Source organism: Gasterosteus aculeatus, chromosome 10, assembly GCF_964276395.1.
Source record: "Gasterosteus aculeatus chromosome 10, fGasAcu3.hap1.1, whole genome shotgun sequence".
NCBI lineage: Eukaryota > Metazoa > Chordata > Actinopteri > Perciformes > Gasterosteidae > Gasterosteus > Gasterosteus aculeatus.
This window is the reverse complement of record NC_135697.1, coordinates 8922749-8950133: the sequence shown is the minus strand read 5'-3', so window position 1 is coordinate 8950133 and position 27385 is coordinate 8922749. Positions and strand designations below refer to the sequence as shown.

General features: G+C 43.4%; 1 long non-coding RNA gene across 1 annotated transcript; it reads left to right on the top strand.

Moving 5' to 3' along the window:
* The first annotated feature begins 4221 nt into the window (after positions 1-4221).
* On the top strand, positions 4222-24209 carry LOC120826715 (uncharacterized). Its single transcript, XR_005713288.2, has 5 exons — positions 4222-4851; positions 7425-7457; positions 15085-15163; positions 23328-23410; positions 24002-24209. It is a non-coding gene; the product is annotated as an uncharacterized LOC120826715 (long non-coding RNA).
* Positions 24210-27385: the final 3176 nt, after the last annotated feature.

Below are 27385 nucleotides of genomic sequence, written 5' to 3'. Positions count from 1 at the left end.
TCAGGATCATTTTACATAATTTAGTATTTACCTAGTAAGTATTTTACTGCTTTTATATTATCATGGTATTGTTTAATATAGAGCTGTGTAATTTACTGTAAAATGAAGTTTAAAAACAAAAATTGTCAGATGGGGTCATGGAACCATGTTTTAGAAAAATATCTACACGAGATATCGACACATAAAAGGTTGACAATCACAAAACACAGAATCACAATCATAAAAACATAGAAAATGACTAAGCTAAGGCTGCAATCAGCTCAGCTAATCCTAACATTTGAGACGCTATATCATTTTTTTGGTAAACTAATAATCAATAAATCTATTAATGGTTTCATCTCTGGTAGATTGATTGATGATCAGGAAACTCTAACCAACCTGCTCTGCTGGAGAACCAGTTGACCACGCAGGGAGACGGCTCCTTGTGCCTGGCAGGCTTCATTCAATTCGCAAGACCCGAAGAATCAATTACCAGTTGTCAGTCAAATGACTTACTAGTTTTCTAAAAACCACATATGGTGCAAATTTGATTAATTGAAAACACACACACACACACACACACACACACACACACACACACACGCACACACACACACACACACACACACACACACACACACACACACACTCTTCTGTTGTTGCCAGAAGGGCTTCGTAGCTCCATGCTGTTTCTCGCAATTAGCGTTACTGCTAAATGTCTCCTTTAACTCTGATTGTCAACACAAACAAATATTGTTTATGAAACATGTTAATTAAGCACCAAAGTTTGTGAAGGCAGGAACTAAAGTTCAAAAGTGTTTATTTAAATGTTATTTGAAACATTAAACCCTTTCTTTATTTATTCAAAAGACATTTGAAAATATGTGACACGCTTTGTTCCCACCTAATTGCGAAAGTTTGCATAACTTCAGGCTTATTGCTCACTTTTAACTGTATCTCTTCATTCTCTCTGGATTAAATTTAAAAAAAAGGATCCTTTAACAGATTCTTGATTCATAGTTGATCGGCGCTTCCTAATTTGATCGTTTGATTGGAGTTCGAGAGCTTGAAGAGTTGGATCAAGAGATGCCTGATTGGATGTTTTTATTTGGTGTTGTTGAATCTGGCAAATACCATTAAGAGCACTAAAGAGTGGAGTACTTATTTATCCATAGACCTAAAATACTTAGATTAGATTAGATTAGATTCAACTTTATTGTCATTGCACAGGGTACAAGTACTGAGGCAATGAAATGCAGTTTAACATCCAACCAGAAGTGCAAAATAGCAAAAAGTGCAGAGTTTGTGCATACGTAAAGTGTAATAAGTGAATACTTCCATCAAGTGCAGTTTTTGCATATTCCTTTTCTCTTCAATTTGTTTGTCTCCACTATCTATTCAAATCTAATCTAATATCTATCTGTATCTAATTCACTCCACTTTATATTTGCTATTTATATTGGTGGATTAATGCGTAAAATGTAGTACATCCTTAAATGCTATATTTGAAGTATAGTTACCCTCAACAAATTCTCTGATCTCTTACCGTTCAGATTTCTTTAGATGTTGTTCCAGCATAACATTTGTATTTGGCTCCACAGTGAAAATTGATCTCAATTATCCCAGTTTTGCTAAATCGCTAAATAAAAGAACCCAACAAATGTTGACCTTTCTTTTGACCCTTTAGAATGTTTCAGTACGATGGACCCAAGCAGCCGTGATTGACAAGCGGCTCAGCCACTCACGCTGGTTTTGACCCGTTGCTACTTTTTGAGGAAAGCTGACGGATCCACAAACTCCCGCAGATTGACATCTTGACATCCCCGCGACACTGGGCATAATTGCAAATTGGAGAAAAGGGTGAGCTTTAAATCTATAAAATAAAAAATATATTGTTGTTTCATGGCAGCCGAACCGCAGGGCTTTTGGCACACTTTGCTAGCAGCAGCTGCTAGCTTGCTGAAGTAGCAATTAGCTCACAAACTAGCGTTAGCTAACGTCAGTTCAACGAATCCCGCGCGTGATATCTAGTAACGTCAATACACATTCATACATTTAATGTGAGGTTATTTATTAGTCTAGCTTGTGATGGTGTTTAGTCCCAGTTTAGCCGCGCTAGTGATGCACTTGAAGGGGGGCTGCGGGGGAGGGGAGGCGGTGGGTCGCGGCCTGGAGGCCCCGCGGGCGGCCGTGAGCTTCAGCTCTTCCCCGGCAGAGGGCGCTGTTGCGACGCATTATTTCACACCTCAGGCCCTTTCCCTTCATTTTACCAGACGTCAAGTGTTTTCAACAGTTTTTGCTGCAGTCAGCAGGCGAGCAGACGGCAACTTAGTGCGGAAGAGCCCCAGTGGATGGTCGGTAACCTTTTAGTTTCTTCTTTCGCCCCCTTTTTAACACCCAGGGGCTTTACAGTCATCATATTTGCCGCACAGACTGCAGTACGTGTGTAATATGTGCTCATAACTTGAAAGAAATTCAGAGGTTCGTGTAAATGTGAATTGTATATGCATTTTAAAGGATAAGGTATAGGAGAAGATGTTTTTCCTAAAAATGTAAATGCTTTCTTTCATCATCGATTCAGTATATTCTGCTTTTTAGATTCAGACTGTAGTTCATGCCTCTGCTTTCCAGCTCGCCTTGGAAGAAACGGCGTTATGAAAGTTACTAAAGTTACTAAAAGGGCCTCATTCCTGGCATAAATGTAGTAAGTTATGTCTAAATTATGACAGCTTACAGAAAACGCTTTAGAACCAAGGTGAATATGTTTTCAGTAAATGTCTGTCTTCACCTCTCATGACTGCCTGCTTTGTCCTTTGTTCTCAGCTCGCTCTTTTAATCGCTGACATCATATTAGTGAGAGATTTAAGTGACCTTAAGCCCTCATTCAGGACCTGCAACAGTATCTTCAGGCGTCCTTTAGCATAACTGTAAATTAAGATTTTATTAGCTGTATTTTAAAAAAAACTTCTCAGGTTTACATAATGTAAGATGTAACTAATGTATAGTATAAAATATAGAAATAATGGAAGACACAAGGTTTTCTTACTTATTCTGACATGTGACCAAATCAGTACGGTCAACTGCACAGTAGTTTTAAAGTTATGTGAAACCAAGTAAGCAAACATTACAAATAAACATGACCGTAAGACAAGATTGACTTATTTAAGGATTTGATTGTCGATTCAAAAATATTAGCAGGTTGATTGCATCGCATATGTGATCTGGTAGCTTGAAAAAAGATGCTTTCATTAATTGGTTCAATATTTTGACTAATGATTTATTTAAGAAAATAATGGTTGGATTGATCGATTTGCAATACTCCTTATTTGTGTGTATTCCAAGCGTTGCTTTTTTTCCTAGTGTTTTGTTGGAAGTGTAGTCTGACACTATAAACTGCTGAAAATACAGAAAATCCCACCGTTTTTAATTATTGCTTCCCTTGACCCCGAAAAGTCATGTATTTATTTTCTGGTATGTAGGCTAACATGATGTGCGGATTACCACCAGCGCGTGAAACGCTGCATCTAAAGCCTGTGTGTGTGTGTGTGTGTGTGTGTGTGTGTGTGTGTGTGTGTGTGTGTGTACACGCAGAGCAGCCCTATGCTCTCTATATCAGCCTGTCTATGCTTCTTCCCCTCCCCCTCTCAACATCTCTCTCCCCTTTTTGTCCCCCTCGCACTCTCCTTTTCCTAGCCGCTCGCTCTCTCCTTCCTGAGAGAGAGAGAGAGAGAGAGAGAATTTAGAGTTCAAGTGCACGAGCAGAAAATAGGCTGAATAGGGGGTAGTCAGAGCAGAAAGGAAACTAGGAAAGGGAGCGGCAGGGGCAGGAAACAAAGCACACAGTAGCTCTTTCTCTTCTTCTTTCTTCCTCGCTGTTTCCCCCTCACAGACAGAGAAGGTATCAGCGTTGGAACAAAGGGGTGAAAAAATGAGAGCTCAAAATTTGAATAGCGTGAGCATGAAAAAAAAAAGAAAAAATGTATTGCTATTCGTGCGCCCTCCTCTTTCCTCTCCCCGTCGACACACTCCTCCTCCATCCCTCCCTCTTAGATATTTCTCCATGAGCCCCCTAGTCTCGCTCTCTCTCTCTTTTTCCTCTCTCTCTCAGTCGCTCTCTGTCGTCTCACTTTCTCTCTCCTCCCACCTCTGCACACACACACACACACACATACACACCCACCCCGGAGTCCTTCCCACTCCTTCCCCTCACGCGCGCTTTCTATCCACTTCCAAGCTCGGTTTTATTCCTCCTTTTTTCTTTTACTCGCCACTCTTTGCCTGGGTCGCGTCCTCGTGTTCGGAGGCGCCGTCACCCCTCCCCTGCATGGCGCCCCTGAGAAAACGCAGGCCATGGATTGTCCCCGCCTAATGACAAACTGCTTGTCCTTTCCCGTCAGCGTTTTTTTTTCTATTCTTTTGCAGTAATTTTTTTGTCAGAGCTTGACCTCTGTTGAGAAAACCCTCTTTTTATTTTTCAAAAAAAGCATTTATGAAGCAGGAAATGAGGGCTGAAGAAAAGGAAAAGAGTGTCAGATGAATGGACAGAGAAAGGGGGACAGAGGCAAAGAATGAGAGAATGGAGAGCGTGGTCTGCGAGAGAAAGAGAGAGAGAGAGAGAGAGAGAGGTGGGAGAAAGAGTGCCGGTGCTGGCAAGAAAAACAGGAGGGGGAAGAGCAGAGAAGGGGGACCAGTAGGGGATAAACTTTGGAAGGAGGGACGGCCGGATAGGAATCGTCCAAATCGCAGGGAAAAAGAGGGAAAAGAACAAAACTCCAGAATGAGAAGAAGCTGGACTTCATTTCTTTGCGGTCGTATATTTTTTTTTCTGGCTCCTTGACATGATTTTTCATCACTTCACCCTCTCATTCCTCTGTGAGTATACTGCATGCACATGCCCTTTTTTGATTTCCCACACATGCATCATATGTGCCTTTTTGGTAATGTCCTTTGAACCATTCTCCTCTCACCCGCCTTTACCACACTTTATTTTACTTTTCCCCCCTCCCTCTGTTGCTAATCCCCTCACCCTGCTAATCTTTCCCATCTCTTGCTTGACCTCTTTCTCCGTCTTTCCCTTTTTCCCTCCTTCCGCCACTCTTTATCTTGTGTTATCGCCGTTCTCTTTGCCTCTCCTGGAGGGATTACCTCTGCTCACATTCGGATGAGGGCTTTGCAAAGGGATCGCCGGGTGCACCTCGTTTTAAGGGGCCCATGCACGGGAGGCTAGCGACATGAAGGAGGCAGGCTGTGTCGCCTCTCTGTGTGTGTGCATCCGCCTGTGTATTTGTCATGTGTGTATCCGTGTTAGCGTGTTGGCGTGGGACTGCAGCGGCGGACGGTCGCTCCTGCTCGTGCGGTGTTGTTTTGTCATAAAGGCCATCAAAAATTAGAGGGGATTGGTTAGAATGAGGCGAAAATACTGCAGGATTTCTTCTCTGCTTGCGTATCTCACTCCTCCCATGCTTCTCCCATCCGTTCATCCGGGTATCCCAAACCTGTCTGTCGGTTCGTCTGTAAAGACAAGACAGTCCAAGACGTGGTTCGCTATTAACGAGAGATACTAACACGGCGGAGTTCTTTTCAACAAGTTTCTTCATTTCCATAACCTGCGCATTTGGGCGGGATTACTTTTGCTTGATGTTGGGAAGTTACTTGGTTGGTGCAAATCCCTGCACGTAAAGGTTTCGTCAGTAGTGGATTACACGAATGCTTCGGTGTTCTGTGCGTAGAATGAGCCTGAAGAGTAGACGATGGCACACGACGGATCACGAAGTCTGCTCTCGTCCATCCGATATTCCCTTTTCTCCCGCTGTATCGGCCTCCGATATCTCCCGGCATCTCTGTTCTTTCCCTTTTTTCCCTGTCGTGTGTTTTATATCTGCCTGCCGTTTTTTCATTTCCATAACCTTCTGTTATCTATCCCCACATTTCCTCTATTACTTGTCATATATTATCTGAATCACAACGATTAATGGATATTGTTCCAAGTCCAACGTTTTATTTAATTTGTTAGCGTGTGTTACTGAAACAGCTTTTGATTTTTTTTGTGCATTTCTTTTTCTTTTTTTCTCTGGTGTAAATATATGTTGTCTAGCATTTGTTTCTGAATAAAGCAAAGTTATTAAAATTCTGCGCTGACATGGTTATCGGGAACGTTTTGATTAAAACAGCGCAGTAATTAAAAAAAAAAAAAAAACCTTCTGCAGTTATGGTTAAAGAAGTTGTTAATTGTAGAGCCAAAGCCGTTATATAACAGTTACTGGCCTAGTTCTCTAATAATATTCCCTGTCTAAGCGTGTGCCTGAATGAGTTTGTCTGCAATGATTTGATTACCACACAATCATACGGGCTTTACGGGCAGACGGAATCACTGCACCAAAGCGGGCAACGCTTTTGTTTAGTGGCGTCCGGCCTCGACCTTTCCTCGACCTCCACTATAGCTCTCAAGTAAATGAAAGGAATGATCTTTGATTTCAACATTTAGGGGCTGCGGAGGTGGACCAAACTTAAAACGTACAACAGGAGAAGGACGGGAGAGATAAATCCCCCCCGGCGCCGTCGACTTGATCCGATTTGTTTTTAAACTTTTAACTTTCATGTAGTCAAACCTGCCTAGCGCTCATGGATTCATTGTTAATGCCAGCGCAGTAGGGCCCGGAGGTCATGAAATATTACCCAGACAGACCTGGTATTATGTAATCTTACATAACTGAGGCCGCAGCTCAGCGGGGCTGTGATCAGAGGCTCCGGCGGAGGAGCTATATGGGTCTGCTTATGGTATGAACTCGCTGTCGGGGTCAACACACTCTTTGCCTTAAAGGGGAAGAGGCCCAGGCCGCAAAGATACTGCAGTATTCACACGTAAGGACTCGGGTGCCTGACACCTAAAGGCTGAGGAAATAGACTCCACCTACAGAAGGATCGCTTCGCTGCAGCTTGCCTCATTTACAAACGTCGTATACATTTCTGTGTAATTTGACTGAACTCGTTCTGTCCTTGATTTAACCAAAATAATCTTCCTCTAATTTGATTATTGTTTCACTTGAGAAATACTCTACTTTTAAAGATAGCGTGCCCAGAAGTAGCGTATCCGATTGCCCAATATAACCCACGTATCCTGTTACACACATTCAAGGTACTACAGTCTAACAGCCACAAGCTGCGAGTCTCCACCAGCTCTCTGTGAATCTCTAATGTTCCTCGTTCATAATTGATGACATTCAACCGCAGCATACATTAACGGATCGAACAGACCTCAGGAATTCCCATGCAAGCTGTCACTGCGTAGTAGCAGGTTTACACTTGCGCTGCTGAATTGTTGTTTTCTCAGCTGCTATTACAGTCAGTTGCTTTAAATCCTGTTTTACAGAATAATTCAAATGCGAATAATGTGTGTGTGTGTGTGTGTGTGTGTGTGTGTGTGTGTGTGTGTGTGTGTTTTTCAGGTTGAGGTTCTGAGAGAAGACGTTTTTTATCAGGTAAGAAAAGCTTTACCTTTATTTAATTCAACAGGGGACCAGAGTAAGCACCTCATCCTGTGTTGTTTTTTTAATGTAACGATAGAGTCAAAATAAGTGCTTTGCTGACCAGAGCTTAATGGCACTCAGCAGTCAGGAACACTCGGTCAGCCATCCTAGTCTGTGGCCCGATCGAAACGTCGATGCGCCATCAGAATAATTGAATTTCTCTTTCCTGAGTCATTCTGTCGTGATTAAGCTCACAGATGTGCACTAACTGTGGGCCTGTACGTGAAAGCCGCCCGCAAACAATCTTTACTTTTGCTGCCGCGGCTATCGGTGTCAGTTTGCTGCAGCACTGTTGGCTGTGACTTATCTTAGTAAAGCAACAAGTCGAAGGGTCATCCGCTGGTCACGTCCCGATTATCAAATGTTGCTGAACAGGGAGAGAGTGTGCGCATAAAGGCCGGTCTGTGGTCCAACCTAGGAGCCGGCTTTGGAGATGCCTCACATTACATTTTTGCCTTTTGTGCTGATGTCCCCCCGATGCCCCCGGTCCAGCAGCAGGAGAATAAGGGCTACATTCTGCCTCCGCAACACAATAGAGCCCTTCTTGGCCTGATGTTTCTACACACACACACACACACACAGACTAAAGCTGGTCGAGCCGTGCGCTTTACCTGAAATTTCTTATTCATGCAGTTTGCACTCTGAAATCGCTCCGTTAATAATCTGCAATGCTTTGTAGCGTCTGAGGATGTTGACGACGTGATGAGAATCCGCGCCGGGGCTCCTGCAGTACAGTGTGGTGGCGTCTCATGGGTTAACGTCTGGGGACCCGGAGGAATGCGTTCGTGTCGACGGGGAGAATTCCTCAGTGTTGCGCGACTAGGTCACTGCACCGACGAGCCTGTCGCCTACTTTAACGCGCGCGCTGCCCTCCTACGTCTTTATCTAACCGCGCCTGCCCAATCTTTCTCTCGCTGTTTGTGTCTTGTCTCGCTCATAATCTGTCCTTCTTCCTCGCCGTCCCCTCTCTTCCTTTACACACTCTCATCTTTTGTTCCTCCTGCCTGCTCTTTGTTTGTCTCTGTCTCTCTCTGGCGACTCTTTTTGTTAATCTGTCCTTCAGTCACAGCGTCATACTTTGCCGCATGTGTTTTTTTTCCCCGCTCTTTTTTTTTGTCTTTTATTTGTCTCCCTGCACTTTGCTTGTTTTTCATCTTGAAACATTAATGCCTTCAGGCCCCCTTCAATTTCCTACGTCGTCTTTTCCTGTGGTACGTTGAGTTCAGTCCTGCAGTTCCGTTTGAGAGGTCTTTGCGGACTAGGGAGGAAAATAAGTGGACGTATATATTGTTTATATGCTTGTGTGCATGCGGTGCCTGGTGGCGCTGGTCGCGTATGATTTATATAGGCTGCCACATACAGGCCGCGGGCTTTCATACCAGCTACCCGTATCCCTGAGTGAAGGAGTTTGCGGACCCTCACCTTTTCATTGGCTGACAGCAGGGGTGACAGACAGACCCCCAAGCGCAGGAGTGTTTCCGCTGCTGGCAGATGTGTTGATTTGACACAGTCTGAACCTTTGCACACATGCTCACTGAATGGAAGCACGTTTCTCCCTTCTACACGTATGGGAAGCGTGCGCAGCATTCCACCCCCTGCAGAGGTGTATGTGCAGCCACATCTGGAGGTTCCCTTGTTCTTCTGCACTCCACATACACACACTTATGAAGTCCAGCTGGAAATGTTTTATGATATTTTTTTCTTCTCCACTTTACGGTGAAACAAGTGACGTTTTTTCTATTGTATGCTTTTCCGATCTGAACTATTCTATCATGCTGAATCATTGACTGTTCTGTCCTCCTCATTCTGTAGGCAATTTAGGTCAAAACTAATGGAATTTAAAGATACTAAAGAATACACAAGAAAATGATTAATCTTTGAAGCAAAAATGATTAATTATGGATTCCTTAGTCCAAAGATGGACCTTTTATTGGCTAATCTGTGAATGAATTGAAAACAAATTATAATCAATGACAATGATCATAAATTGCAGGCATAATTTGCGTATATATATTTAAAGGTATAACACACTTCTCTATGATTGACACCGGACCATAGTAGCCATCCTGTCATGTTATTAGCTGTAATTTGATGCTCGTCTTGAAGTCCATTTAAGGTTCCAACTGAATTATTAAGCAAAGAGTTTAGTTCCCTAAACGATAATCAACATGTCAGAAATAATGACAGTTATAGCTTGTAACGAAATGAATGCCACACTAAAATAATTTAACAATTTTAGGTAACAACTCTCAGATAAAGCTCTCCAAAGGCTTTTTCTATCACTCTCTGACACCATGTGTGTGACTCCGCGTGTGTCCGCTCTGCCCGCTATCCAGCACCTGAAGCCGCGGCCGTTACAGACAGCGAGGGGCGGCGAGACGTGAGCAACAGCGGGGACTGATGATGTCACAGGCGGCATCGCGCCGCTTCAGCTGCCCCCCCGTGACCCGGCTTTAGGAAGCCGGCCGCAGCGTGCAAGCACCCGTGGGTAACACACGCCAAAGCACATTAGAGGCAGGGAGATGGAGGGAGGCGGGGATGGGGCACACGGGCACACAGCTCAGGGGGACGGAGAGAGAGTGAGAGAGAGAGACACACAAAGAGACATGGGGAGACAGAGGGAGAGAGAAAGAGAGGAGCAGAGTCGTTCAGATTTAAAGAGGAGAGGGGGAGTAAAGCTGAGAGTTTGGCTCTCCATTCTTTTGTTTTTTTTCAGCAGACTGTCTGGTTGATGGTGATGTTCTACATCACTGCCTCAGGACCATCTCACTATTTCTTTCTGCCTGTCTCTCCGTCAGTTTCACTTCCTCTATCAAAGAAAAGGAAGAGAGAAAAAAGGTGATGGATACGGACAACTACACAGATTACCAATCTAGAAATTATGCCCTTTATCACATAAAAATGCAGCATATCTGCTAATTCCGGTTCATGCAATTTGAGGAATTATACTGTCTTAATTTAAAGTTTAAATGTAGGCTGCTGCATTTCAGGTCACTCGCCACAGTTGCAGATAAGTCTCCTTTGTAGAAGAAATGTTATTTTTTTAAATCAATGCAATCCTCTTTTGCATATTGCATATTGCAAATTTGGATAAGTAGAAAATCGTAGTGTAAATTTGGCAAAGGGTGAAATGAGTAGCCGTGATTGTCTGCGTCTTGAAATGATCAGGTCTGATGGTTTGACTCAGAGTTTAGTCCTCGGCTGCGTCTCCTGTCTCTGCAGTCGGTCCCTTCTTTGCTCCAGTGGCTCCATCGGCTGCTACAGAATGTGCCATTTATGATGAGTCATATGAAGTGATGGTAACATTTATGTTTATTTATTTGTTCATTCATGTAGCAAAACCATGCGATGTGTGATCTAGAACCTTGCAAATAGAGAAATTGTTGCTTTGATACATATTGATTACAAAATGCGCGTGCGCATTATTTGTGCTGCCAATTTCCCAAATAAAATAGTGAAAAATAGCTGAACTGTTCACACATTCTGTTCACTATTAGATTAAACTTAAATCAGATTATTGTTAACGTGGTCATGTGGGAGTGCCTGTTATGCGTAACGTGATTCTCTTCACATGTGTATGCATAATTAAAGTGCGCAAATAAATAAAAAAACGACAACATCTGTTTACCATTTAGTGTCCCGCTGCCATTCATAGAGCACTTCTCTTTCAAGGCCAAATAGTGAATTGCTGCAATGCATTGCTAAGGACATCTTTTAAATTAAACAATACTGCTTACTATAGATCATTTACCTTCAGAGATACTGCACTTAAAGTTAACTGAGGAATTTGTCATTGAAATCCATCTCAAGAGCCGAGGAACCTTGTGCTTGAAGTGGAGAGTGCCTGTTAGGAAGCACTCAGCATCCATGTCATGTGTTTGTTTTTCGCCACTATCACTTTAAACCCTCATTCAGTTCCGACTCCCCAGTGGCTCTTGATGCTTTGATCTCATTCCTGAGCAGATACTTACAGCCCAGCAATCCTGTTTGTCCTTTCAAAGCGATGGTAAACGCAAGAAAGGAAGAAAAATGACATCAGCTCTCCTCTGATCTATCGCTCACCAATTACAACTGCTGATCAGAGATAATGGATGATAGATCATTAATTAAAATATTAGTATATGTAATTGATATGCACATATACTTCAGGCTGGGCCGGAATAAATGAACTCACCATGAGAGACCATAGTGATGGAGCACCAGCTGGGACTAAGACAAAGACTTCCAAGAAACGTTCCTGGAGCCGATACAGAAAGCCGAATACAAAAAGAGATTGACAGTGAGGACAAACGCTCCTGGGGGCGAGGAGATGCGGAGAGACCGACTAGATGCCTTCGTCACAAATACTGTTGTGTAATAACACTCACTGCCAGAGGGGGAGACTCCAGATTTCATAAAGGTCAAAGTCTGCGATGCGGATATTGATACTGCTGTAATCCATCGCCTAATGTATTGCTCAGCTCAAAATAACATTCTCAACAATAGAAATTTGAAACTCAATCTAATGTCTAGGCATTTCTTAATCACAGTCCAGACCACTGCAGCTGACCGGTGTATCATACTGAGGACCTTCCCAGCACTGGACAGGAATATGGCTTCAATCCAGCAACTTTGACAGTCAATCTTTTCCTACATCTGTTGTAGACAAAAACACAACAATTAGAACTAAATATTAACATTTAGAACTAAAATAATTAGTTGATTAATGAGTTCAGTGAATGGTCTAATAAACTATTTGCAGCTACAAAAATCTTCAATGATATTTTGTTGTAATTTTTCAAGCAAGATGCAACACATTCAAGCGTCTCAAATGTTACACTTTTCAGCCTTTACATTAAATATCTTTGGATTTTAGACTAAAGTTGGGCGAAAACACTTAGAGGACATCACTTTCAGCTCATATAAATTATTATAGGTTATTCTGTGACATATTGACAAAACGAAATTGATTAATTGATGATTGTATCCCTTAAAACAACAACGTAGACGCTGATTTTGTATTTTCCAAACCTGGCAGTGAAGCAATGGAACGTCTAGCCCACTCCCAGCTGACTAGTCCTTACAGGTTGGCCTGTGAATGTCAAGCTTCAACTGGGGGTTTAAGTGGAAAGGTCACAATGAGATCCTGGCTGGCCTGACGTTAGGAATATTGAAAGGCTCAGAGCTGATTGTGCAGACAGAGGCGGGTTTTTCTGTCTGCAGAAACTGATCACGGTTTGTTTATTCACAGCCGCAACTCTCTCTCAGCTCAGTGATTCTAACAATTAAACACTTTACTTTACAAAGTCTTGTGTTAAAATGCTCTCGTACTAGAAAAATGCTGATTGTTGTGAGCGCCATAAAGCATCACAAACTGGAAAATATTTGAAAGCGTGGATGGAAAATGGGAATTAGTAAAGTTATACAAAGAGGTTCATCTTTTTATTCAGGAATCATTCTTTGAACACCATTTAAAAGGCTTTTCATATTATAAAAATACAACAAAGAGAACAAATATGTAACTTTTTTAACCAGACCGTCCAGTCTCAGTTAGCGCCAGCTGTGATGTGGGAATCGCAGGCCCGTCTTCGGTGCATCGTCTTCTCTCCTCCTCACTTAACCATCCGTTTTAACACTCTATGATCTCAAATCACTCAGGTTTGCGTTGTTGAAATGAGTGTTTTTCCCAAGTGTACAGTTAGTCGCTGTGCTGCTGGCAACGCATCACCTCTCCACCCCTCCCCCATCTCCTCCCCCATCTCCTCCTCGGTGGTGCATCACCCCACTCGTCTCTCCGCTCTCCTTCACTCCCTGATTTAATATTGATCTGAATTCATTTGTTTCCTATTGATCCGTCACTCCACCCTCTGCCGCATTGAACAAGCACGAGGACACACAGGCTATGCGCACACAAGCCTCCCACACGCGCCCATGCAGATGCAGCACATGTGCGCGCCTTGAACAAGTCTGACATGTGCACACATTTACAGAAAAATGCTCATTTACCAACCCGTTATTTGAAGAAAAACATGATTTGAAGGTTAATATGCCCACGAACACACACACGGCAGACAGACACACCCGTGATCGCACACTCTTCAAACACAAAAGCTTGCAGAGGTCCCCGTTTCGGCAGCAGACAAACTAATGGCGTACAAAGGACCCTGGATGCCATATTGATCCCACACCTCAGGAGTAAGATGAAAAAACGCAGACAGTCTGAGGCAGACGACACAATTACTGCTGCAGATTATTTCTCAGGCTTTTTCAATTGTTCTCTGAAATATTAGCACAACAAATGGCAGTTGTTCAGAGAGGTATGTGGGCCAATGCGTCATTTGTGGCAGCAATTGTGCATTATTTTTCACAATTAAATTAGCAAATTTAATCCATCAAGTTTAAGGCTAAACTATGTTCACTGATGGGTTTTCCACACTGCACTGGATCATAAGGAATAGGGATGAACTTAAGAATGCGATATACTATATTATATAAATGCCCAGAGATCATAATTGTTATCATGGGCATGACATCGTATTTGAGGGTCACTCAAAATAAACTACAGTTCTTCAGGTGTCACTAAGGTCAATTCACAGTTGGTTTTATTGCACTAGTTTCATGGGAAGTTATTAATAAATGAATAATGACAAAAGTAAAGAACATCACCAGCTTTGTCTTTTAGCTTTAATGTTTAATTCAGTAATGCTCTCTCTTCACTAAGCCCTCCTCCAGCCGCTAAAATGTTTGCTTTGGTGGCATCAAGTTGCCATGACACCAGACGTTTTCTCCTGCCCTCTGACCTCCTTTCAGGACATGCTGTGCTCAGTCAGGCTACATCTCCAGCAGCGGATTGAGTTCAAAGGCCCGGGAGAGGAGGGGGGAAGGGCGAGGGGGGGTGGTGGGGGCTGGCAAGGCAGAGATGCTGTCTCCTCTCGATAAAATTAGATAGGATGCACCACAGGCAACAATAAGTGCGTGCAGACAGGAACACAGAGGCCCATACGTACATGTGCACGTGGGGATTAATGAGCGTACACCAACACAAAAGCCCCACGTCTCTGTTGTCTTCATTGTGTTGCAATGTCACAATGAGTGCATTTATTTGGCTCGCTGCTGTTTAATTTATGATGTCGAACTGCGTTTTCCAGCATCATTAATGTATTATTCATCCCCGTTGACTTTAACCGTTTCGGCTTTATATGTCTTTTTTGCACCATCCACTCATTCATGCATTGTTCATTGCACAGTATTCAATCTCACCATTATCTCACACTTTGTTCCATCCATGTTATACTCTGCACACAACGTTTGATGCTTTGCCCATCATAAATGCAGGCTTCTGTTAAATTAATTTCTTTTTGCTGCCGAGTGCCTCATCTCTAATCAGGGATTTGGTCCATTATGGTTTAATTATCTCTTTGTATTCTCTCATACTTCGGTCCGGGGTATTTTTTTGCTGAACGGTTGTGTCTGTGTGGTTGTGTCTGTGTGGTTGACTTTACTTATTTACTCATCCGAACTTCATGGCTCAACGTGTTTATTGATGTTCCCGTCCTATCCTTGGTATGCTAATGATCTGCACGGTGCTCTGTGGTTTCAGGAATTCCGTGGTCAACCATAGAAGCTCCCCAGTGAGAGGAGAGCCATGGGAAAACCTCAGACTAGATCTTGGGCGTGAGGTAAATGCTTTAGCAACATCTGTTTCTTCCCTTTTATAGCAACAAAGACTCTTTGAATCTGCCTGAAATGCAAGAGAGAGCAAACAGCTTGAGAGATCACAGCTAAAGATGGTGAGTGTCAGCTGCAAGTATACAGAGAGACGCTTGAATTTCCATGTCGCTGAGCCTCTTTCTCTTCTCTGACAGTCTCTTCATTGTCTCTGCCTGTCTCTCTAATTTATCTCTGATCATAAAACACAAGCTTCTTGCATTTAGATGCAACATTGTGATACTTCAGCCACTATAGACAGACTAGTTCTTGACTGTTGTGCAATGATGTGCACCAACCGGATGAAAGGAGACCAAATCAGAAAGCCATTATGTATTTAATTTAACAAAATCATAAATGGCTCTCTTGCCTGATTAGCAGTGCTTTCTCCCAATTCTTTCTTTCATACACTTTCCCATCTCCTACTCATATGTACAAGACATCATGCACACACACACACACACACACACACACACACACACACACACACACACACACACATACTGGCCGACAATACCCAATAGCCATTAACAACAGTGCCCTAGCAACCATCGGGCATCATGCCAAGTGGCTGAGGTTGCCTGGTAGCGTGTTCCCATGGCAACGTTTTCAGCCTTTGTAAATAAGGTACGGGGAGAGCAAAAAAGAGGGGTTCAGGAGAAATTGCACCACAGAATCTCATTCTATCTTGAGAGAGCTAATGATTAATAGTTTGTTTGTTGTGGGTACTCGTCCTAGTATTTGTCAACTGACTGAAGAAGGCATCGTGTCAACAGGGGCCTCATCCCCTCGCTACACATTGTCACATCCAGTTTTTAGGGGTGCGGCGAGCATGTAGTCTTTGTCTTCCTTCTCTTCCGGTGAATCATTAGATATAACTGGGAAGAAACAACCAGACTTAACTCACTCGAAGTTAATTCAATGTTAAAACATGTTTTCTGTTCTCTATTAATGAAGAAAAAAAGAACCAAAATGACCTTTTGCCTTCAGCGGTCCTTGGCCTGGCGTTTGAGAGGCGCCGTGTGAGGTTTGCATTCCTGTTGAGTTGGCACTCGCCAGGCGTTTCATCACTGTGGTTAACAGTTTATTTGCTGTCACTGGGCAGATTTCCCTCGTCTGTGCCCCTTCACTGTCTCTGCGTCTCTCCTCAAAGACAATGAGTGGTGGAGAGTCACCTGAAGTCTTTGTTTTGCCTAATCGGCACACACCGTAAATAAATAATTAGCGCTTGCTTTCAGTAATTATCTGTCATTATTATGTCTTTAGGTTTGTCAATATATTTTGGTTCTTGTTTTTTGTGTAAAACACCATGAGCTCTTTAGCAGTTGATGGCAACTTCTGTCAGGCCATTGTTGTTTAACATATTTTGTGTAAAATCCGTCATGCATCCATATGTTTTACATTTTCTTAGTTGAAAACAAACGGATTTCAAAAATCTTTTTCAGAATCACTATTTGCAGTATCCGCATATATATTTTCTATAATCACAAGCCTGTATAAGCATGTATAAACTGGTTGTGATTAGAAAATGCCACTTTAATCTTACTTGATACATGTATTATCAACAGGACATTATGAAATGTTTCGTCCCGCTCGGCATTCTGGCATTATCTGCGTCCTCATGGGCCAAATCTTCTGGTTTATGATATATATATATATATATATATATATATATATATATATATACACACACACACACACACACACACACACACACACTTTGGGTCAACATGATTGATTTGAACTGTAATCCCATCAAAAGCTTCATCTGACCCCACCGGCCCGGGTTCGGGACCCTGGCCTCCGGTGCAGGGGCTTCCCACCCGGCTCACATTGGCACACAAACACACCCAGGCGGATTGGCAAAGAGCCGGCCTTGGCACAACCATGCCGCATTCATGCGTGTTCCGACTGCGAATGAGATGGTGAGAGAGGTTTAAAAAGGGGAGGAGTGGAATCAAGGACATCACGGGGGGGGGGGGGGGACTTTGATGGTACGAACTGGGAGATTGTGTAAGAAAGAAAAAAAGAAAATACTAATGTTCAGTGATGGAGGACAAACAAGCGGCACTAGGAGGGGCGGAAGGACAGTCAAATAAAGGAACTGAAGGGTATGCGGGGGGGCGGGGGGGGCTTTTAGCATGGCAGAGGGCAGTGCAGAGAGGCGAGGTGAATGGGTTTGTGTTTGGAAGCTAGCCAATAAAAGAAAAAAATCGATGTCTCTATTAAGCATATCTCACCGCCGTACCTTTTGAAGTTCACACTTAGTTGGCTTATTTGATAATGGGTAAATGTGGAATATTTAACGCTAGTAGGTTGAGACTGATTACAAATGGCTTTTATGTCCATTATGTGATTGAGCAAGACTTAACACAGCCGTATCATTTTTGTATATCATTCGCGTTTTCCTGTAACATGCCGTACATATTCAAACGCAGTTCTGGTCCAGGCAGTCTGTAGAGTACGTTTGCTTTGGAAAAGTCAGCTTTGTACCACTTTTATGTTTTCAATCCAGCTTTATTGGTGAAGCTTCAGTAATAGAAGACTTAAAGGTTACATTTTTTGGTGCATTAACCAAATTCTGAACAGGAGGCGAAGCCACTCAGCTGCACAGCAGCTACCAAGTAATCAATGAGTCCTTGAGGAGTGTCAAAACACAGCCATTGACCACAAACAACAGATAAATTGCTGCTTTTGCAGGCGATCACCTCAGCGAGATGTGTGGGTGTGCCTCATTACTTTTGGTGTATGAGAGCGATCGACTGGATTGTGCTGTTACTCCAATTTTGTCCGCAATTACACACCCATTAGATCCTCTTTGTTGTGTTGGAAACTGCTCTCAAATTCCACCAATTTATGCCTTACATAGAATGTACCTTATTAAACAGTGCAAATCAGCTTTTAATGCGGCAAGATATCTGACCTCATTCCCACGATTCTGGTAAGAGCAAAAGTAGATAAACACAAACATTAACAGCCCACAATCTGGATGACATACTTCAGTTATCTTTATTTACAGTGAGAAAATGAAACGTTTTGACAACAGAAATGGAGTCAGATTCATTCATTCTTCATTCCATCCGACTCGCTCGCGGCCAGTTGCAACGTTTTCGCCCTCTTTAATGTTTCTTCACTACTTCCTCTATTCTGTCTGGGAACACTTGATAATGATCCTCCCCCACAAAGTCAGTTTTATCATAGATTTCCAAGGAATATTTAGCCCCTTGGGGGAGAGATCTTGATAATAATTTAAATGAAACACGAAAAGTATTTCACGTTCAAGCCGGAGATCGCAAGTAGGCAAAAGAGTTGACGGCGGGGCATCTGGGGATGAGGTGCGGTAATTGTATAAACGGGGATACGGGAGTCCCACTTCCGGTCTGTGAATAACCAAAAGTGCCCTCCCCCCACCCCCCCGAGTCCTGTGGAGAACGGTAAATGGACGGTACTTATACAGCTTCTTCTTCGTCTTCTGACCGCTCAAAGCGCTTCAAGGTCTTTCAGCCACTCAGGCGAGCACTTAATGTGGAACATAATCAAGGGAAGACCAATTTATTTTTGTACACCAACTTCCCACAGCAAGGCCATTCATCGTGCCATGGAGCCATAAACATAATGACAAAGAATAGTCAGTTGCAGCTTTAATGTACCTCTAAATATTTACAATATTTGTGGACAAATGTCTTGAGTTAATACACAAATCCTCCTCCTACAACCCGCTGAAGGCGTGTTGTTTAACACCAGCCTTCTTCTGACGCCATGACACTGGAATCTAACCATTGCTTCAGTAAAATGAAAACAAGAGGAGGATCTTTAACTTCAACCTTGGAGCGACAAAGAAGTTTGCTCAGCAGAGCTTTGAGGCGAAGGAAGATTCCACCGGTTGCACATCGAGGTCAGGCAGACGCCTCCAGGAAGCGGCTGCAGGTTAAGTGCTTGTCTTTGTATTCAGAGACGTACCGATCTGCTTGGGCCTGTGGGGAGGAGGGGGGGGGGGGGTGCTCAGGATACCCACAAGAGGGAGACAACTCCCCAAAAAGGCTTCTCGTGCAGTAAATTCACCAGTTCACCATTTATTTAAATTCCAAGTGTTGCCAACATGTTTTTTACTTTCCGTTTTTGTAACGTTGTGTGAAAAATAGCTGGATTATAAATACTTGTGGTTATGATGACAAAGAAGTAAAAGACACAGAAGACTCAGCACAGAAGAAGAAGAAGAGGAAGACTCCCCAGCGCTGCTCTGGTGCTCTGCGGTGTGAGGTAGTTGGTTGTATGGTTTCGCATCATAAACAGCCTGGAGATAACTGTACAACCTTCTAGCTTTCCCCGCGGTGTCGCCCCGTCTACAGACAAAGGATATCCCTCGCTACCTCATGAAGTCTAAAGTTCAAAGACGGACCTGGACAAGGACAGAAAGTTGTCAATTTGGATGTATTTTTAGGGCTACAGGCCACCCATTTAAATCTTAAATCTAACTACCTGACCAGACAATGTGTATTAAACATGACAAAGTAATGGAGTGTGTATGGTCGTGGTCCTTAAGATCTGATGGATGTCTTTAGCAGAGGTGGACAAAGTAGCTGCATTACTATTAAGACCATATCCATTATTGGTTCTGAAATTAATAATAAAACATTTATTTTTTCTATTTTCCAGCCCATAATTACAAAACAAGATCAGACCAGTTTCTGCACTGACTGTAAATGTAATGCATTTGAAATAGTAACAGCCCAGCTAATCCAGGAATCAATATACTCTTGTGGCTCTGCTGTGCTCTTTTTGATATATTACTTGGTGCAGTCCAACGGGCTTTAGAGCCAAATATCAATAACGGTTTGTTTCTGTGCATTTTTAGCACCCGTTGCAGAAGAAATACCTAACACCTCTTTAGGCGACAATATGCTGGAGTATGAGCGAGAACGTGAAACGCAGGGATAAAGATCTCATATTTAATTCATATCATTATGGGTCAGGTTGCACTTGACTGTCTGTAAATTAAAACAGTGAAAAGCACTGTGTTTTCAACAGTTTGAAAGTATGAAATTTACCCTGCGGTATGTTATAACCTTGGCTTTTTGTTGAACTATTTTATGGTTTGATTACATATTGCATAGTTGGGACCCATTTTAAGGCGTGCATCCATTTAGTCAACAAAGTGTCCTCACTCCCTCTTCCGTCCCTGTAGTCATGGCAGATAACGACGGTGTGCCCAGACTGTATGTGAACTTGCTTACCGCCTCCTTCTCCTCCCTGCAAGCCCCCAACCAGCCCCCACCGCCTCCTCCTCCTCACTCCCCCCCCCCCCCCCCGACCCCCCCGGTCCCCCAGTGTGTCTGGCTAGTGGCTCAGACACTCAGTATCCGCATTGCGTTGCAGTGCTCCGGCGAGGAGGGGGAAAAAAGAGCATATATCAGCAATCTCTGCCAAGCGCTGCTCTTTTCTGTACTCACACAAAGAGACGACTCCCCGGCATGTTCCAACTCAAGAGGAAACACATCCGTCACAATACAGCTGCTCTCCACTAGCCATTTTATGAAATTGACCACTTCCTGCACGTTTTAGAATTTAATACTAGCATTTCATGGATGATATTTGCTGACTTTTTTTTTTTAATAGTTTCATTTAGTTTTTTAAATGTATCTCTAGTTGCATAGATAAAGAAATAACAAATTTGCATTTGTCTGTTGAAATGTTTACAACATTGTGTAATTTGGGAGTTTTCTGTTAAATATGCAAAAGTTCAGCTATGTCATGTCACAATTTCTAATGGCTCACGTATTGCTTCCCATGTGATTGGGAGGATATTCAGGAATTTGCGAATTGTGCCGATAGCAGACTGGTGTGTTGGTGAAATATGGAGCAGGAGTGTTGGTCAGAACGGCTCGGAGCTTAATCACCTTTGGGCCGGCTGTGGCTTTGATCCTCGTGCTGTGTAAAATCCACAGCCTCCGTCTGTGAGCTCCCTCCACCGCCTCCTCCCACCGCCTCCCTCCCTTCCTCACACACCAACAAACATACTCACTCGCACAGATGCATAAGTGCACCGCTGTGCACGAGGACGTGCGTGCGTGCGCGCGCACACACACACACACACCTCCCTTCACACACGTTGACTCGCTCTCCAAATGCACCAATGTTCAAACGCACACAAAACGACAGAGTAACAGACGCTCATTCAGAGACATGGCATTGCATGAACGTAGACTGCAGCGTGGACACGGCGACGTCCTGCTGCGTCTGAAAAAGAAGGGTTAGAGCGGGAGAAAGCGAGGGTGAGACGAGGAGGATGAGGATGAGGGGAAGGGCTGAGACAGAGTGGGGGAAGGCGGGGACAATGATAGAGTGTTCAGGCAAGAAAGGAAGAAAGAGCTGAAGATACTGCATGCTCGCATAAGTGTGTGTGTGTGTGTGTGTGTGTGTGTGATGTATTTAGGTGACACAGATTTATGATAGAAGGGGTCATAGATGGAGGCACTGTTGGTGGTTGCTGGGGGAAGTGGCGGTGTTGGTACAGCACCAGATAATGGAATCAATGCAATTGTCTGTGTGTTTGTGTGTGTGTGTGTGTTTGTTTTTTGCTGTGTGTGTGTGTGTGTGTGTGTGTGCGTGCGCATGCGTGTGCGCGCGCGCGTTGCGTACCTGCCTCATAGACGTTGCCTGCTCGGACTCTAATCGCCTGGAGAATTAGTGATGTGACTTGGCAGAGGGGAGCAGGCACCAAACAAAGCCAGGGACAGCGCCTGAGAGAGGGATGGAAGCAGAGGAGAGACAAAAAGAGGAGAGCGAGAGATGGAGGGGTAGCGGGAGGGGAATAGCTTTTCAGTTCGCCGCCGCGTACAGCGCTCGGTGAGGAGGAAGGCTGTGAAGACGGGGCAGGATAGGTTCTATCAAGCGTTATTTTTCTTTACCTCTGGATTAATTGATGCTCTTTTTTTCTGTCAAGGGGGAAATGGATCAATAACTCATCGTAAGAGTGTGTTGTGTTTTGTGCGTGAACCTCCTTTACATACGTGCAATATGTTGTTGCATGTGCTCACGGACGTGTGCACCAATGCATGTGTGTGTTTGCGTCAGGGACATCAGAAAGGGGCAAATGGTGAGTTGAGAACGATTTAAACGGCCCGGCTAACAGATCCAGACAAGCGATTCAACTGACTGCGACCACCCGCCATCTTCCCCTCGTTTCTTTTCACTTTCATGTTCATTCTCTATGACACGGGTATTTATTTTTTACATGAGAATATTTCTCTCTCTATCTCCCTCTGGCTTCTGAATTTCATCCTCCGGTCTTTGTCTCCGGCGCGTTTCTGAGAGCAGCAGTGGGGCTCATGAAACTGGGACAGAGGGAAACATCTCTCAGCACAGAGACAAAGAGGAAACGGAGAAAGACAGAGTTTAATTTCTCCCCGGCGGCAAAGCGTCTCATGCGCTGTGTGCCCTCGTGCAGTCCCGTGTTTGTCTGCTCGACCACGCACCTGATCACAGAGAGATTTGAGTAAATTGTGATAGTTCTTAATTGTTGGCAGACAATAAAGCTGTCGGCGGCACAGACTTACGATTGATTGGAGCTTGATTGGACCCCGTCTCATTTTCTTCATGTGCATTTGCAGCGTCAGTCTTGTGTGACATTTATTTTGTCTGGGAAAGAGTAAATCAGTGTTACTCCCTCAAGGCGAAACATTTTTGTCATGGGGGAGTGATTGCATAATCCTCCTGTGAGATCATAAGGCCTGCAGGAAATATAAGACGACAGCGGTGTCTGTGGCTCCAGGCACAGCGGTCTGTGGATGTTTCATGCACGCGCACAGGCAGGGAGTTGCGTCTCTGGACCGAATCACCACTTTGTTGGAGCTTAAAGCTCATATCCTCATCACATATGCAAAATCCCGTCCTTTTTTTTAACTTCAATTCAATGATTTTCCTCTGCACTTGCGTGTATTTGTCTAGCTGTCTGCCAGCAGGGGGCATTTTATTGCCAATGGCTTTCGGCACAGACCTTCACTGAATTTTCGGAGGCGGTTGTTTCAGGAGGACCGACAGTAAAAGGGCCCTGACGATGAAACGGACAAATATCGACAGTTGATCATTTAATGTGTTTTACAATGTCGTCTAACTAAATCCGTCTTCTTTCTGCAGGATTGGATCCAGTCTGTTTTGTACAGATGTGCAACGCTACGTGTCGCGGTGGACTGCAGCGGCATCGATAAAAAAAAACAATGGTAACCACCTATTGTTGTTGCGCTGTAAGATTCTATAAATCTATCTGGAGTTAATTATGTATCAATGTGCAATTTTACTGTAATTTCACTTAAATAACGGGAAATTCCCAATTTACATACACGGCACCTGGCCATTCCGGCGTACACCACAGAAATATATTTGTTGACGATTCATTTTCGGGGCTGACAGAAATATTTAAGGCGTGGCGGATTTTATTGAGCTAAATGAATGACGGCGTGCTTCATTGTCCCTGAGACCCTTAACCTGTGATGATATGAAAGGTCACAGGTGAGGTCCTTGGGAATAAAGTAGCATGCAGCTGCATCTTCCAAGTTAATGTCATTTTTTTACTATGCCAAATGTCCGAAATATAAATTACAGATCGGAGTAAATCTACAAAGCAGTTTCCACTGCATGAACTCGTCAACCTTTCCAGACATAACGGAGAGCCAAAAGGAGACTCGGTTCTCTGGAGGGGGCAGTTCCTTTTGGCCAGCTTTGTGAGCTGAACACTTGAACGGTTCAATTAAAAGACAGCCAAGGTTCGTGACCCCGATGTATGATGCACAAGTTTCATAATCTGTTCACAGTCACTGAAAACATCCAAGACCTGCAGTCAAGAGACAGTCATCCCCTCGCTGCCTTTTCATTTGTAGTCTTCCTAATGCTGCGCAATGCACCTGAAAATATTTGTTCCCTTAAAATAATAAAATAAATAAAATAATAAAAGTGGTGAAAAGTTGTTGTTTTGTTGAATACCATGTACATCCAATAAATACTGAAAATGTTGTTTTGAAACCTGATTGGATGCTTTTACTTGTGTTTGTGGTATGTAAGCAGCATAGGATACATTTTTCCTCACGCAGTCAGCAGTTTATTGTGTGGTAAACATTTAAGAACAGCGTGACAATCATCAGCGTTTGAAATTAGGCACCTACAGAAAACACATAACTCTTCGACATATTTTATTCACGAAGCCGCAGAGGGAGCAGTTTTCAGGTGATTGAATGAGAGTGACGTGGTGCTCTTTCAAACTCGGCCAAGGTGGCTCAGTGTTCCCTGGCTCTCTGCCCCCTCCATGTTTGCGCGTCCCAGGACAGTTGACATTGATTGTGCAGGAGACAGACTGACACACATTAGTACCCAGCTCGTTCCTGCCGCTGAAAAACACATTAACCGACTGCATGGGAGCCCTGTCTGGTAACCATGGCAAAGCACATGGGGAGGGAGGAGGAGGGTTGAGACGGGGCACCGGGTTCAGCGAGCAGTCTCTCAGGGGTTGTCTTTCTCAAGCGCTCCTTTCCTTTCCTCCGGCCACGTCTGTCATTTTCTCTATGCCTCCGTCCCTCTCTTTTGAGCTGATGGCCTCCTTCTCTTTCTGCTTCTCTGCTCACACAATATAAACACTTTCCTCTGTTCTCTCAAATTCTTCTTGGTTGATCAATCTCAATCTGCTTTCACCCTGCACTCCCCTTGTCCAGCTACGCTGTGCTACATAATCTGCCTCTAATTTTCCTCTTTTTTTTCACCCCCCCAGTATCTTTTCTGTCTTTGTGAATTTGGTTCCCCTCTGTGGTGAGCTACAGGAAGGACAAAGAGCTAAAACTAGTGGAATAAACTCGACTATCACACAATCTTTCTCACATTATATACACAGTTAGTGAATAAAGTAGAATAAGGAGGACGTTGTTGCAGCAGCTATCATTTTGAATAATTAATCTATACCTGATGTGTTTCTGCAGCTGTGACAATTGTCCTATGTGGAATTAATAAAGGCCAACGGATCTTATGAATCAATCCTATTGGCTGAGCATATTTTAATGAATATACAAATGTTTCACGGTGATGGAATGCAATTTTTTTTACTTTTATACTCAAACAATGCATAAAACTCAATTTTTTATTTTTTTACTTAAAGACTGCCACGTAACCCTCGCAGAGCTCAAAACAATTGTAACAACTAGGTAGGAACTAAGTGGAGAAATATCATAGTAAGCTTCCTTTACTGTCATTTATGCCGTAAAGTTTGGCAATAATAGGCACCAGAAGCCGCAGATCAGAACAAGCAAGGCTATTGCAGCAAAACCACAGAATGTATTGATTGAGTGGGTTATTTCTTATGGACTTATGAAAGGGAGTTTTGTGCAACCTGTCTGTTAATCAGAAAATCTGTAGATCTGGAGTTAGATACTTGAGATTACACACAGGAATGGGATAAACTAAATAAGGTGAGTAGAGGACACAGTTATGAGAGTGTGGGGACCCTCTTCAAGGCTAAACAATATATGTGTATATGCTCAAAAAATTAAAGGAACACTTTGAAATCACATATTTCAGAAAATGTTGGATTTCTACACTGATGTGGACAGTTTAATGTCTTAGGAATGAAAGGATGCCACATATTTAGATGTGACATCCCACAGTGGGCTTCATTTTATAGGCGCCCCAAAAATCAAAGTGAAAAAATGACGCTTCTCAATATCTTGTGCTGCCACGTGCTTCTATGCATGCTTGACAAGCTCGTGGCACGCTCCTAATGGGACGACGAAAGGAGGGATGTCCTCCCAGATCTGTCTATGGGCATCAGTGAGCTCCTGTAAAGTCTGAGGAGCCACTTGGCGGCGTCTGATGGAACAAAACATAATGACCCAGGGGTGTTCTGTTGGGTTTGGGTCAGGTGATTGTGAGGGTCATTCAATTGTATATATTCCTTCATCCTCCAGGTACTGCCTGCGTACTCTTGCCACATGAGGCTGGGCGTTGTCGTGCATCAGGAGGAACCCGGGACCTACTGCACCAGTGTAGGGATTGAACATGGGTTCAAGGATTTCATCCCGATAGCTAATGGCAGTCAGACGGCCATAGACTACCACCACCAAACCGGTCGTGCTGAACGATGCTGCAGGCAGCGTAGCGTTCTCTTTGGCTTCTCCAGAGAATCCGGACGAGAATCCGGACATGCCCATTTTGGTGTTCTATAGCAAATGATGATCAAGCTTCACGGTGCTGGGCAGTGAGCACAGGTTTCTGATTGTTGTGATTGGCTGAGACAGTCACACCACTGGCCTGCTGGAGGTCATTCTCTAGAGCTCGAGCAGTGCTCAACCTGTTCCTCCTTGCACAAAGCAGCAGATAGCAGTCCTGTTGAAGGGTTGAGGACCTTTTACATATACATATAAATATCTAAGCACATTAGATATGCTTAGATATTAATTCTAATATCCGTATTACCTGCAAGAAGATGATAGAATGGTTAAAAAAAATAGGAGCGATACGGGGATGTTTAGGCGGAACTAGTTTGTTTTGCAGTTTCCTTCAGAGCGTAAAAAGTGGTTGCATAGTTAAAGCTTCACAGATAAACAATAAAGGCTTAACGTTACTTTCAAATCATACGCGGTTTCGCAGTCGCCAATTTATGACAATTGAGCTAAACTCTAAGAAATAATTCCTTTAACGTGAGGTTCGCGTTTTGTTTATTGCAGTAACTATTCCCATTCCCGTCGATTTTGAAGGTGACTATAACCTGGAAAACAATATGGAACATCGTCATCAGGATCCTGTCATAGCATTTGTGTTGCTACATATTTAGTTATATTTCACTTATTGCATGATGCTTCAGTTGCAATGGAGTGTTTGGTTCGTTTTTCTAAAAATAAAAAAATCCATAATATGTATAATATTGACACAAACTAATAATTTTGATATTAATACACGGGTCTATTATTGGTGTTACTCCTTTCCGCCCTTGCGAAATTATACGTCATGCAATAAACTAACGCAACGTTAATTTAGCTGTGCACACTTGATCGTTTAACGCAAAGTACCATGATGTCCAAATAAGTTGTTTTGGGCTTCTACACACCATTTAAAAATATTGAAGTGTGCGCTATCTCATACTGTAGAATGACGTTCGATTGTTTCACGGACCCGGTGGCTGGGAACATAAACTTAATGCCAAGGCGGAACTAAAGTTC